This window comes from Triticum urartu, chromosome 7A, assembly GCF_056163025.1.
Source record: "Triticum urartu cultivar PI428250 chromosome 7A, HENAU_Tu73, whole genome shotgun sequence".
In the NCBI taxonomy this organism is placed as follows: domain Eukaryota; kingdom Viridiplantae; phylum Streptophyta; class Magnoliopsida; order Poales; family Poaceae; genus Triticum; species Triticum urartu.
In genome coordinates this window covers 62728249-62742372 of record NC_141879.1, presented here as the reverse complement: position 1 = coordinate 62742372, position 14124 = coordinate 62728249, and the positions used below count along the sequence as shown (strand labels likewise).

Below are 14124 nucleotides of genomic sequence, written 5' to 3'. Positions count from 1 at the left end.
TGGGGGGCAGTTGCAAATCAACCATCGACTCGCAACTATAGGGGCGTATGTTTCTAGAGGCGTATGTTTGTAGGGTGGCCAGTTGCAAGTCAACCAACGACTCGCAACTAGGGGGGCATATGTTTGTAGGGACCCTAGTTGCAAGTCAACCATCAACTCGCAACAAGGGGGGCATATGTTTGTAGGGGCCCTAGTTGCAAGTCAACAATCGACTCGCAACTAGGGGGGCATATGTTTGTAGGGCCCCTAGTTGCATGTCAACCATCGACTGGCAACTAGGGGGGGACATATGTTTGTAGGGGCCCGGTTGCAAGTCAACCATCGACTTGCAACTAGGAGGGACGTATGTTTGTATGGGGGGGGGGGCGGCAATTGCATGTCAACAATCGACTCGCAACTAGGACGTGTCGTGTTTTTTGTACTTGCCCCAGTTGCAAGTCAACCATCCACTCGGAACTAGGGGCGTTTGTTTGTACCGGCCCGAGTTGCAAGTCAGCCATCGACTCGCAACTGGGACGCGTCGTACTTTTTTGTAGTTGCACCAGTTGCAAGTCAACCATCGACTCACAACTAGGGGAAGTATGTTTGTAGGGGCCCAGTTGCAAGTCAACCATCGACTCGCAACAAGGGGGGTATGTTTGTAGGGGGGCAGTTGCAAGCCAACCATTGACTCGCAACGAAGAGCGTGCGTGTTTGGCGTGGTCCCCAGGTGTCAATGTGTGTTTGTCGAGGGTCCTTAGTTGCATGTCGACCATCGACTCGCAACTAGGGGGGTGTTTTGTTTGTCGACGACACCAAGTTGCATGCCGACCATCGATTCGCAACTCGGAGTGCTTGTGTTTGTCGAGGGTCCCCAGTTGCATGTCAATCATCGACTCGCAACTAGGGATGTGTGTGTGTTTGTCGAGGGTCCCCAGCTGCAAGCCAACCATCGACTCGCAACTAGGGTGTGTGTTTGTCGATGGCGCCTAGTTGCAAGCCAACCAACGACTCGCAACTGGGGTGTGTGTGTGTGTGTCGAGGGTCCTCAGTTGCAAGCCAAACCATAGAGTCGCAACTAAGGTGTGTTTTCTGTGTATTTGTCGAGGGTACCCAGTTGCAGGCAAACCATCGACTCACAACTAAGTGTGTGTGTGTGTGTGTGTGTGTGTTTGTCGAGGGCCCCCAGTTGCAAGCCGACCACCGACTCACAATTAGGGGGTGTTTGTTTTGTTGAGGGTCCGCAGTTGCATGTCAACCAATGACTCGCAACTAGGCATGTGTGTGTTTTTCGGGGCCCTCGGTTGCAAGCCGATCGTCGACTTACAACAAGGGGGTGTGTGTGTGTGTGTGTGTGTGTTTGTCGAGGGTCCCTAGGTGCAAGCCGACCAATGACTCGCAATTAGGGGGTGTGTGTTTTGTTGAGGGTCCGCTGTTGCATGTTGACCACCGACTCGCAACTAGGTGGGAGGGAGGTGAGGAAGTGTGTTTCTACAGGTCCAGTTGCAAGTCAACCATTCACTCGCAATCAAGGGTGTTTGTGTTTGTCATGATCCCAAGTTGCTTGTCAATCATCAACTCGCAACTAAGGGTGTGCATGTTTTTCGTGGTCCCCGGTTGTCAATGTGTGTTTGTCGAGGGTCCTTAGTTGCATGTCGACCATCGACTCGCAACTAGGGGGTGTGTTTGTTTGTTGACGGCCCTGCGGTTGCAAGCCGACCATCGACTCACAACTAAGGGTGTTTGTGTTTGTCGACAGTCCCTAGTTGCATGTCAACCATTGACTCGCAACTAGGGGAGTGTGTGTTTGTCGAGAGTCCCCAGTTGCATGTCGACCATCGACTCGCAACTAGGGGAGGATGTGTGTCTTTGTTGGGGCACCCAATTTGCAAGTCAACCATCGACTGGCAACTAGGGGGGTTGTGTGTGTTTGTCGACGACGCCAAGTTGCATGCCGTCTATCGATTCACAACTAAGAGTGCTTGTGTTTGTCAAGGGTCCCCATTTGCATGTCTACCGTCGACTCGCAACTATGGTGTGTGTGTGTTTGTCGAGGTTCACCAGTTGCAAGCCGACCATCACAACTAGGGGGGGTGTGTGTCGATGGCGCCCAGTTGCAAGCCAACCATCGACATGCAACTAGGGTGTGTGTGTGTTTGTCGACGGTCCCCAGTTGCATGTCAACCGTCAACTCGCAACTAGGGGTGTGTATGTGTTTGTGAGGGTCCCAGTTGCAAGCTGACCATTGACTCGCAACTAGGGGGGTGTGTTTGTCGATGGCGCCCAGTTGCAAGCCGATCATCGTCTCGCAACTAGGGGCGTGTGTGTTTGTCGACGGTCCCAGTTGCATGTCAACCATTGACTCACAACTAGGGGTTGTGTGTTTTTTTCGAGAGTCCCCAACTGCAAGCCGAGCATTGACTTGCAACTAGGAGTGTGTGTGTTTGTCGAGAGTCTCGAATTGCAAGCCGAGCATCGACTTGCAACTAGGAGTGTTTGTGTTTGTTGAGAGTCCTGTTTTTACTGACGATATTATGTCATTTTTTATTCCATGCTCTGTAATGTAATTGGGTTGCACAAACACTAGATTGCTTGCTTCGTTAGTCTAAAACCAAGGAAAAACAAATGTATGATTTTTTTCATTGCTTTTAGGCAGGATTAGGTTGTCCAAGTGAAAATGAATGAAATTTTTGTGCATTCGAACACTGAATTTTACATGTTTTCCTTTTCTTTTTCCGCAACAGCTCTCCCTGGAAAATCTAAGAATACTTTTGACTGTTATATATAGGCCATATATTTGCCAAAAAAATTGAAACATAAATTTCAGTATTTAGTACTTCATATAAATTAGGTAGGATATGTAAGTTTTGTAAAGTTTTTTGGGACCCTTTTTGGATACTTAATCTTACATTTTTTGAATCCAGCACCTACTCTCATAGACTGTATTGTACTGTATGTAAAGAAGTCTATGCTTTTTTTTGCCTTAAAAGACGATTTCAGAGTTAACATATAAAATGATATTTTAGTTCTGGACATAATTTTCATAGAGTGAATACATCTTTGTTTCCTTACAGGGTTTGTAAGTCTATACGGATCATGTATCAATTTTACATAAGCCCGTAATAAAAAATAACACTATTTTGTGTGTGTTACACATGGGGAAAGTATCAGGTGCTCCAAAGCTTGCTGTACTCCCGATGCTCCAAATTCAAAAAAACAGTTCTTAAATGTTCCAAAAAAAACAGAAAAAATTAAGAATGTTCATAAGGAATGTGACTACAACTCCTAAAAATTTCAGATCCAAACTCGAAAGGCACATCGAGAAACAAAAAGGTGAAATCCAGATGTGAATAGTATCAATGTTGTTTTTGTCTTTTTGTTACACTATTCATGCTGGATTTCACATTTTTTTTCTCAATGTGCGTTTCGAGTTTGGACCTGAAATTTTTAGGGGTTGTTGTCACATTTCTTGTGAACATTCACATTTTTTGTCAGATTTATTTGAAACATTTAAGAATGTTTTTTTGAATTTGGAGCAACGGAAGCACCCTAAGCTTGGGAGCACCTGGTACTTTTCCGTTACACATGTCATTTGTAGGGGCTATCAGGGTTAAACATGGAGAAGAAAAAGTGATAAACCTTTGCAAACAAGTGGTGCCTATTTCGTGCAGTAGCCTTCTCTTTTAGTCCCACTTAGCGTTTTTGTTTTTGTCCACTAGCCTATTTTCAGGCCCGTCGGAAACAACCTGTTTACTAGGCTTGTTTTAAAAAAACTTGCTCAGTACTCATAGCAGGCCAAGTAAAGACAGGGGGTGTGGTAGTAGGCGCGCGAGTTCTTTTTCTTGGGCTGGAGATGCACGCAACAACAAAAAAACAAACAAACAAATGATCAAGAGGACATGGAGGGGGTTATTTGTTTGATGATCTGTGCACATGTCACACTTAGATGTGAAATAGTTATGTCACATCTAGATGAGTCACACCTGTTAACGGATTGACAACTCAAAACGTATGGTATGCCCAAGAAGACACATTTTCTATTTTGTTTTGAGTTCAGGGATTCAACGCTATTAAGACCGGATTACTGCGGAAATGCAAAAGGAGTTGCTCAGGTCACATCTTACTTAACCCCTTCATAGAAAAGTCCAATGCCAAAAGCCCTCCCAAAATCCTAAGTTCTACCGTGCCTAAAAGTTCACTTTTTCAGCTACCTGGACTGTGCAGGCACATTATCCCTGGACTGTCTGGGTGCATTGGTTTTGTCAACCAAAGCTCAAAAAGGTTGACCGGAGATTGACAGAACTGTTGATGAGTCCAAATTATATGATATTTTTGGTCTTTATTTTGTGCCTACATAATAGACTTTGTGGGATTTTAGTGCGTTCGCTCATGTCCTTTTATCGGTTTCCCCAGGATGCGTGTTTGGAAGAAAAGGATGTACTAATGAAAAACTCCGGAAATGCTGATAAAATCACATCAATAAATGTGATATATTATTGACATAAAAGAATGAAGTGCCTGGGAAGAACTTGGAGGCGCGCGACGGTTCCAAAGTGCAAGACGACGACTGGTACGAGCGCTTGCATTGGTACCCGTGGTCGTACCAGCTGTCGGCGCCTCCTCTTGGTCGGCTATTTCCACCCTGTGGAATCATATTGGAGATCAGACACGCACAGACTCCAGAAACTTGTCCAGAACACACAAGCCTAACCTCCGGAAGGCATCCAGAGGAGGAATCGATGCCAGGACTCCGCCGCTGCAACATCGCATCAAGAGGGCATCTTCTTCTTCACTAGCATCTCATATCCATCCATTTGTAATACAATAGTTGGTGTGGATCCAATCTTGTATTACTTTTGTGCCATCACCTTGTTCATCATGATTTGTTCCGTGATGTTTGTACCCTCGATTTGCTGGTAGTTTACCTAGTTCTCCGGGGATATGAAGAAGCCTTAGTATGAATAAGAATGGTTGGTATTAGGATTTGACATCCTCTTTACATGTTTATGTTAACAGTCTTCTTGATGTTGGGTGAAGTCGACCATCCAACATATGCCAATTCGGATAGAGGGTTATTGCCGCTGGCATGACGGCTGGTTGTGGAGGTAGGTTAGTGTCAAGGCATATCTCCCATCGTGCCTGGTCATTGCAGAAGGGGTTAAACGGAGACCGGTTTTAGCCGTATCATGGGGAAACACTTAATTGTCATTCAGTAACGGAGTAGGGATGAATGGCAATGGCGTCGGTGATATAGGGTTGCCGCGTGTATGCATGTATTTGTACTTGGCTCCACCTACAAATAGAAACATATAAAGTGGATTAGGAATCCGGCATAGCATTATGCTTAGGCATCGGTCGTTTAGACACATACTAGTGGGGAATCCGGACTCCTGGGAACGCTTTAGTCCTATCAATCATAAACAAGATCAACGATGTCGCCTACAAGCTACAATGGCCACCCCACGTCGTAGTCCACCCAGTTTTCCACGTCTCCCAGTTGCGGCAAGCGCTCCTTTTAGGTACCATCGTCTCCACTGATTCGCTATCGACAAAGACTTTCTAGGTCAAAATCCTGCAATCACAATGGCGCAAGGATGGCTCCATTATCGAGCAAGTGAAGGCACGCTGGTCTAATGATGCTGAATATGGGGGCAAGCCTCGATGCAAGAAGAGGGGGATGTTAGTATCCCTCGCATGCCTGACCCACTAGGCAGAGGCACACGTGCAAGCAGGAAAACACCTACGTACTTATTCATTAGCCAGAACCCTGACGGCTGACCACAGCGCACACGCTGGACAGCACCAGAGTCACTGGCCCTAACTGCACCCATTGAAGCCTAGCCAGAACCTCATGTACTTATTCTCCAACACAAGGCTGCATCATCATCCAGATGATAAAAAGCGATGACGGGGGGTGGCTACCAACCCTAATTCCCCTTTGCCCATTCTTCCAATTCATGTATTCGAAATTGTAATCGAGACCCTATAAATCCGAGCTAGGAGAGTGTAGATCGAGTCCACAATATCACTTGTCTAACATTGATATAGACTTGAGGAAGAAGACGAGAGAGACCGAGGAACATAATATTCATTTCACATTCAGTGTTGATTACAGACAACTAGTTGAGCTTATATAATTGCCTAGATGGCCCATGGGACATAACGGTCGACACACACTTTCGGCCTGCGAAGAAGTGGCGCGAGACCGGATAACATCATGGGATGGAGGGGCGGCAAATCCATGGCTTGCCCCTTCCATCATACAAAGGCAGCAGGAAGCAGCTGGGAGAAGGGCCTTCCTGTCTCTTACTGCAAAACACTCAACCTGAAACAACACATGACGCATCCCAGGTTCTCTTGCTTCTTATTCCTACGGCTGCATCTATAGGGCATGTGTTTGATAATCCAGCACTGAAAATCTTCCATCCAAAATAATAGACCAGCGAAATTAACAAGAAATTCACTTGTGGACACAGTTACATTACCCAAGATATAGGTTCAGTGATGCATGCAGAGATACAAGAAAATTCACTTGTGGATGCAGACCATAAGAGCAGCAACACACATCTAAATCAAGCAGTATGAACCCTGATCTGGACACTTGATCAAACTAACATGACTTGTTGTTAGCCTTACACATAAACAACACCTCAGCATCTTTAACATACCACTTGACAAAATAAATCGCTAAACATTCGCTCCACAACTAAGTAAATGGTGTGATCTTTTACTCTCATCCTTGTTTTTCCCTTGTAATTTCCCGGCTCTGCCGGTTCCTCTTCTTAATGAATGAAAAGTAGCGCTGCTACATTTCGTCAAAAAAACAACTAAGTAAATGGTTGGGTTGGTTGCATCAGATCAGAATCAGATACCGTAGGTCCTCAGGTCATCCACTTTGGCCACGAGGCAGGACCAAGCTACGCTGAACACAACCGTGCAGAAGGGAAGCTTGCATATGGCAGTACTGGTGGAGGATCTCTTGGGTATCAACTCTGTAACAGATTCTGCGTACATACGTCCACTCTTTCTATAGGCCTCTATAGAAAGCTTGAGCCAGCCATCTTTTTCCATGTAGACAACATTTCTGATAATGGGGATGACACCGTCAGCCGGATCCACTTGGAGTGTCCCATCCCGAGCATCAATCAGTACAAGTGTCTATGCTGGCAGTACCAGAAGCGACATGCATTCCTGACTTTGGGGGCCATATGCCCTCGATTACTTCAGCACAGATGACAGTGGCCTCGGCCGCTTCGGCGATCAGGGAGGAGGTGACCTGTAGGGAGCACAACTCACCGAAACAGCTGGTGCGCATGATGTCGTGGTTGCCTATGCCTGCGTCGGCGAGTTTGTCACTGGGATCACATTCGTATACCAGCACTTTGGAGATGAAATCATTGTCTTCATGCTCTGGTTCTGCCCTTCACTTTGAGTTGGATCTCAATGTCGACTGGGCCGGTGAAGACAATCGCATGAGACGGGCCGGTCAGCGCCAAAAATGGATCCTGCAGGCATCGGTAGCACTACTCATTAACAAATAAATCAACTGCAATAAAGAAATAAGAACACATCATAATATAGCCAACCCCGCATAAATGAAATTAATACTTGACCACATCGAGTTAACTGCAAAAAACAACCACATTTGGGGCATCGATTGCAGAAACCACCTAGTCCCTAATTTTGTGCAAAAATCATCGTGTTTTCAGTAAATTTTTTGCAAATTGCACTGATCAGGTGAGTTGTCCCATTTAACCACTTTCTAACAACTGGAGCCAGATTGTAACAGCAAAATTTTTACACACACCGCCCTTCATCTAAAACAGAAAAGCAATCAGCCCCCCACCCCCCGGGCAGAGGCGCGCTGGGCGTTGGGTTCCGGGCCTCCGCCGTGCTGCTTGGCTGGGGACGCTGGAGCAAAACGCTGGGCGGAGGGCTTGCGCGTCGGGCTGCTGGCTGCGCATGCTTGGATCTTGCCGTCGGGCCAGGGGGACAGTCGGGAAGAGGAGCAGCTGCGCCTCGGCCATATCCAGGGGACGCCCAGGAGCGTGGTGCCATCCGCCGGTAGCAGCGAAAGCTGAACTGCTGCTCGCGACCTTGAAGATCGGCGGTGCCCTGGCCCTGCATTGGCCGCGCCTCGGCCATCTGCAGGGGACACCCAGGCCGCTCGATGCCCAGGAGCACGGTGTCGGCCGTGGCCCTGCCGTCCAGAGCTAGCAGCGAGAGCTCGATTGCTGGTTGTGGCCTTGAAGGCCGGCGGCGCCTTGCCCTGCCATGGCCGCACCTCCAACCCTCCACCACGGACGAGGCCACCGTGATTCTGTGGGCCGCCGCCGACGAGGCCGTTGTGCTGCACCAGGCCGCCGCACAGCGGGACGTCGAGGACGACGCCGCCATGCCCGCGGTCAGCAGCAACTCCACCGCGGGGACTTGCGACCCGGACGCACTGCTCAACTGCTTCGAACTCCCGCGAGGACGAGCTCCTGCACGTCGTGACCCTTCTGCTCCGGCGAGGCGAGGCGTGACGTAGAGATGAGGAGGGATGCCGCCCCGCCCACGAGGCAAGGCCAGGGAGGAGGGAGGCCGTCCCGCTGGAGGCCGCCTCGCCGTGGCCAGCCACCACCTCAGAGGAGGAAGGCGACGGGGTGGGAGGGGGGCTAATTGCTTTTTTCAATTTTTTTTAATAAGGGTGTCTTTGTGAAAACCAGGGAGGTGTATGTCATTTTTTACCAGATCATCTCCTTACAATCCGGCCCCACTTGTCAGAAAGTGATTAGTCAGGCTAAATCACCTGATCAGTGTAATTTGCAAAAAGTTTACTAAAAACGCGGAGATTTTTGCACAAAATTAGGGACTAGGTGGTTTTGTGCAATCGATGCCTCAAATGTGGTGCTTTTTTGCAATTACACCACACATGTTGAGTGAGTTGGCAGGCGTCCCTCCTGAGTCTAAAGATAATGTTAAGATTATGATCCATGCATTCCCGGGTGGCGACCAGGCCCAGGCCATAGACCTCGAGTTGCCACTCAAGATAACCACCATTGATCTCCATGACTCTGATGGAGAAGATCTGCAGGCAGGTCACGCCTACATGTGGTGGGGTGCGTTTGCATGTGATAAGCATGGCTCTCACGCAGGCTGCAGCAAAAGTCACAAAAATCAGCCCAGAAATCAAACATTGACTAAAGAATTCAGGTTCAGTACATACTACAAGATGCAGTCTAGCTACAATGAAACTAATCTACCAATCTCCTTTTTCTCGATTGGTAAGGGAAGAGCAAGAACCAGATGGGTAGTAAGTAGATTACAGTAGAATTCGAAGGAGCCACACTTGTCACCCCAAGTTTTTTCCCAGTCGCGACGGTTCGAAACCAGGTCCTTCTCCTCCAACGAAACACCCGTGGTTGATTTTCCTTTGGCACAAATCCTCCATGGTAGTTGGCATGATAATGAATCAACAAGTTCTTGTACTATTTGTGCTAATGGTGGCTGGGCAGTATCTCCGGCATGTTCATCACACCTGAAAGGGAACAAGCTCCAAGAGTAAGATAAGATATTTTAGCTTTAGAACTACTGCTCAGTGCTCTCTGAACACAAATTCCACCAAATCAGTGACAAGTTCACTACTCTCCGTACACATTATTCCACCAAATCAGTGACAAGTTCAGTACCGAGTTGCTCGACAATCTTTATCTTTACCTAATAATAAAGCAAATTGGGTTTCTTTCGTCCGTCATGACATTTTTCAGAAAAGTCTCTGTCTTTTCTTGAAATCAACCCGCTGTCCGAATTTAAGTCACAACCGAACCGTTATTTTACATTTTTATAAAAAAACCTGATGTTTTAGGTAATTCATCCGCGGATCATATTTAAGTCAAACAACTACTTTTTAAAATCATCCATATCTTTTAAACCGTAACTCCGATTTGAACATGCTATATATGAAATTTGATTAGAAAAATATGTAGAATATGAATATGAGATTATTTTTACCTATTAAGTATTTTTAAATATTATTTTGAAATATATTTGAGTCGAACCAAATGATTTCCTAAATTATCTGTATCTTTTAAACCGTAACTTCGATTTTAACATATTATATATGAAATTTTATTGGAAAAATGTGTGGAATCTAAATATGATGTTAATTTTACCTGTTAAATATTTTAAAAATATAGTTATGGAAGCGAACTTATAATTCAGTTTTTTCATACCGGCGGCGATCGGGATTGCAAATAAACACCCCACTATAACCATATACGGAAAAGAAAACATCGATAACTACACATGCATACCTCTAAAAAATGTCGCAGGGGAAAACAACAGATTTCTCATCGCGAGAGTGAGAGAAAGCACGCGAGAGAGAGAGACCTTAGGATTAACCATATTTAACACACGTTTTTTGTTGTTTTGTGTGAACACCAAGGCCATCGCCGGCGAGAGTGAGAAGGAGGATAAGCGGCAGCACAAATATGATGCCTTGCAAAAATAAAGGAGATGGACCTATTGTGGTCTTGAGTGATGGTTGTTGAGTTAAGAGTGTGTGTTATGTTTTCTCTCCCGTTGCAACGCACATGCTCTTTTGCTAGCTAGTCTAATAGGAAAACCCTAAGACAACTAGTCTAAGACTAATGTCGGTGGTGACCACAGTGGTTGGGAAGGATGAAAAGGTAAGTGGGAGAGAAAGAGAGAGAGAGGAGGCGGGGGGGGGGGGGTTACTTGCTTGCCGCCGCGGCATCGTCGGTGGCATGCTCGGCGGCCGAGCTGCTCCTCGCGGCGGCGATGCCGCGTCCCGCCTCCGAAGGCTCGGGCGGTGTGCGGTGCGCGGTGCGGCGGATCGGTGAATCCGTTGGGCGCCGGCGGCACACGCGCGTCGTGGGACGGGCGCCAGGATGGGGGGAGGGCAGAGCCGGTGGTTGCACGAGAGGCGACAGGGCCGGAGGAATAGGAAACACAGGGGGGTGTTAGAGATGGGCCCCCGACCTAGCCCCACGGGCCACGACCACGGATGTGTGTGAAATAGGACCAAACATATTGCCCGTCTCAGGCCCAAACAACACAAGCCTTCACACCATTTACAATATTTTACAATTTGTTTTTTCACGTTTTCTAAAATATTCCAAACATTTTTTGAAAAACATAAAAAATCCAAAATTATCGACAATTTTTCAAAAAACTACTTGAAAAACAATTTCCCACATATTGAAAATAAGTTCGCTATATATGAAAAAATTCATCGTAAATGTGAAGTGTGTATTAGAAAAAATGTTCACCGTATTAGAAAATATTGTTCAGTATGTATTTGAAAACAATGTCCGTCATGTATTAGAACTATGTATGCATGTATTTGAATATTCACCATATATTAGAGAAATATTTGTAGTACAACGACATATAAACAAAGAAAAGGTGAAAAAATGTAAACGGAGAAATGACGAAAAATTAAAAAGGGAAAGAAAGCCCAAAATTAAATAACCAAAAACAAAACACCAAAGAAACCAAAAATATATATTGTAACTTCCCAGTTTTCCTAATTAGGATGTTAATAGTTCATTCTTATGCATCTCATATTTTTATTTGCATTATTTGCTTTTTCGGAATTATTCTTTTCATTATGCAACTCAAGATAATTTATTGGAGTGGAGATAACATGACTTGTCCCCTATTTTAAAAATGTTCATAATGTCCAGAATAATATTTACAGTTCATCTGATATGTTCTAGTATTTTCCATAATCTCCAAAATATTTTATTCGAGTGTTTTGTTGCTGTTTATGTGGCCTATTGCATAAATTTTTTTTTACAAAATTGCATTATAGGTGGAACTAGTGTTCCTGTAGTTTATTTTAGTAGTGTTATTTTTACTATGTGTGTATATATAAATATATTATCTATATTTTATCATGGTATTTATTTTAGTTTTTTTACATGTTGTGGTTTTCTACTTAAAAAAACAAAAACGCAGCGTAGCACCGCAGCGCACTGCTCGGCCCGGACAGCCACGGCCCACCAAACCCCACCGCCCGCAGCCCAGCACCGCACTCCGCTGAAGCGGTACACCGCGCCGCACCCATTGCTATCGCTCCAGCCACTGACCGTGGAACCCGCGCCCCTGTTCCTTCTTCACCGAGACGGACCGCAGCGCGCACACCGAGGCCGAACCCAGATCAATCTGGCGCCCTGGTCGGTCCCGTGCCCTCCAAGGACGCCGCATGTGAGCTAGACTCCTCCAAGAACCCTACCGAAGCCGTTTCCCCATCGCTCCTCGTCCACACGCATCTCCTGGGCGATTTTGATCTCGCCGGAGGAGCTCGAGACCGCCACCGTTCCCCGGTTGTTTCCATCGCCGTAAGAGCACGCACAGCCGCGCCACTTGCTTTCATAGAACCCCCTCTCGCTTACCCGCTTGTTTGACGCCGTGGGCTGACCTACAAAGCACCAGGACGACCACCGACGCTGAGCCAAAGCTCCGGAGATCACCGGTGTCACGCGAGCTACCACCGCCGCCCGAGGAAGCTAACGCCGCCCCAGACCACACCATTAGCACCACTGTCGAACGCCGCATCCGCCTATCCCGTCACCTCGCCTCCGCCGAAGGCTCACCAGTGAGCCGCCATCGCCGACGCCCGACCGCCGCTGCCGCATCCCCTATTCTGGTGAGCACGCACGCGCATGGGCTTTTTCGACCAATCACCCGCTGCCACGTGGCACTTCGCTACGGGACACGCACAAGAAAAGCTACTGTACATGATTTTTTATGTTCTCCTTTTTGCTTTATTTTCAGATTTTCACCAAAACTTCTAATAGCTATATCTTTTATATCCAATTTAGTTGATGCTTTCTCCTATGCACTCGTAATGACCAGAAGTGTATGAAAGTACCAAAATTTCTCATGTTTGCACTGTTTAAATTTGAATTCATTCGAATTTGAATCAAACCTTCCGGAGGCCGTAACTTTCAAACCGTTTGTCGGAATTGAGTGATTCTTTTTGCGTTGTGTTTCTAGTGCATTGTAGATGATTTGTTCATGCTGTTATGCTACTATTGTTGGAGTGTTACAATGATTTCTTGTTGTTGGTTTTATTTTGGCTTTATTTGATTTTCGGTGATTGATTTGTTGGATTGTGTGAATCGTGTAGATTGTCCGGAGTGCGACGCGAGTTATTGTCAGGAGTGTGACTTTCTGAGCCAGAACCAAGGCAAGTTACATATCGATCATCCTTTACCTATTTTTTCTATGCATGTAGTTATATCACACTATGAATATATGCATGTATAGGAATACTATATTATTGTGCTATGCCATTGCCCTATCATCCCGTCTTTTGCAAATCGTGGTAGTTGTTGTTTGCTATGCTTGGTAGACGGGGGTGGTTCATGTATTCATTGAGCTTGTGAGGATTATAAATACTAGCAAAAAGGCTCGTGCATTGCAACGGGAGAAACAAATACCACGCGCTCTTAATTTACAAAAAAATGTCTATAATCTAAGAATTTGTAGCTATGGCCCAAACAAAGATGGTCTCAGCCTACAAAAGCGCAGTTCAATCTTCCACAAGTATTCTATTTCAACACAGCTTGCATATACATTTAATCCGTACAAAGAAATGGGCAAGTGATCATGCATTTATTCATGTCATGTGTGAAATGGGGTATTATTACGGGACGATAAAGGAAAACGACAAAAATAGACGATGAAACATTAGCACACTACGGAGACATGTGTGCATCAAGGGCGGTTTTCAGTTTAAGCATCACCAACTTAGGGTAACGCTTGAACACTTTTTTTCACATGCATATTTCTTAAATACATGAAGAGTTTATAAAAGATACATGATTTTTTAAGCATAAAGTGAGATTTTTTTTGGCCTAAAAAAGAACATTTTGTATTGTCTCCTATGGACGGAGGTACTTGCATCCATATTTCATCACTATTTCTTGCCATACATGTCATAGGTATTGGACCCTAGATAGTATTTTTTAAGATTATTAACAAGTAAAATAACATCATATTCAGATTCTACATATATTTCTAATCAAAATTCATATATAACATGTTAAATTTGGAGTTACGGTTTAGAACATATGAGTATTTTAAAAAACATTTAATATATCTACTGCGAGTTTAATGTCAAAAAAATCAGGG

The 14124-nt window shown here is 45.5% G+C and overlaps 1 pseudogene; it reads right to left on the bottom strand.

Moving 5' to 3' along the window:
- Positions 1-6843: 6843 nt before the first annotated feature.
- On the bottom strand, positions 6844-9103 carry LOC147957804 (uncharacterized; annotated as a pseudogene).
- Between the last annotated feature and the right edge of the window lie 5021 nt (positions 9104-14124).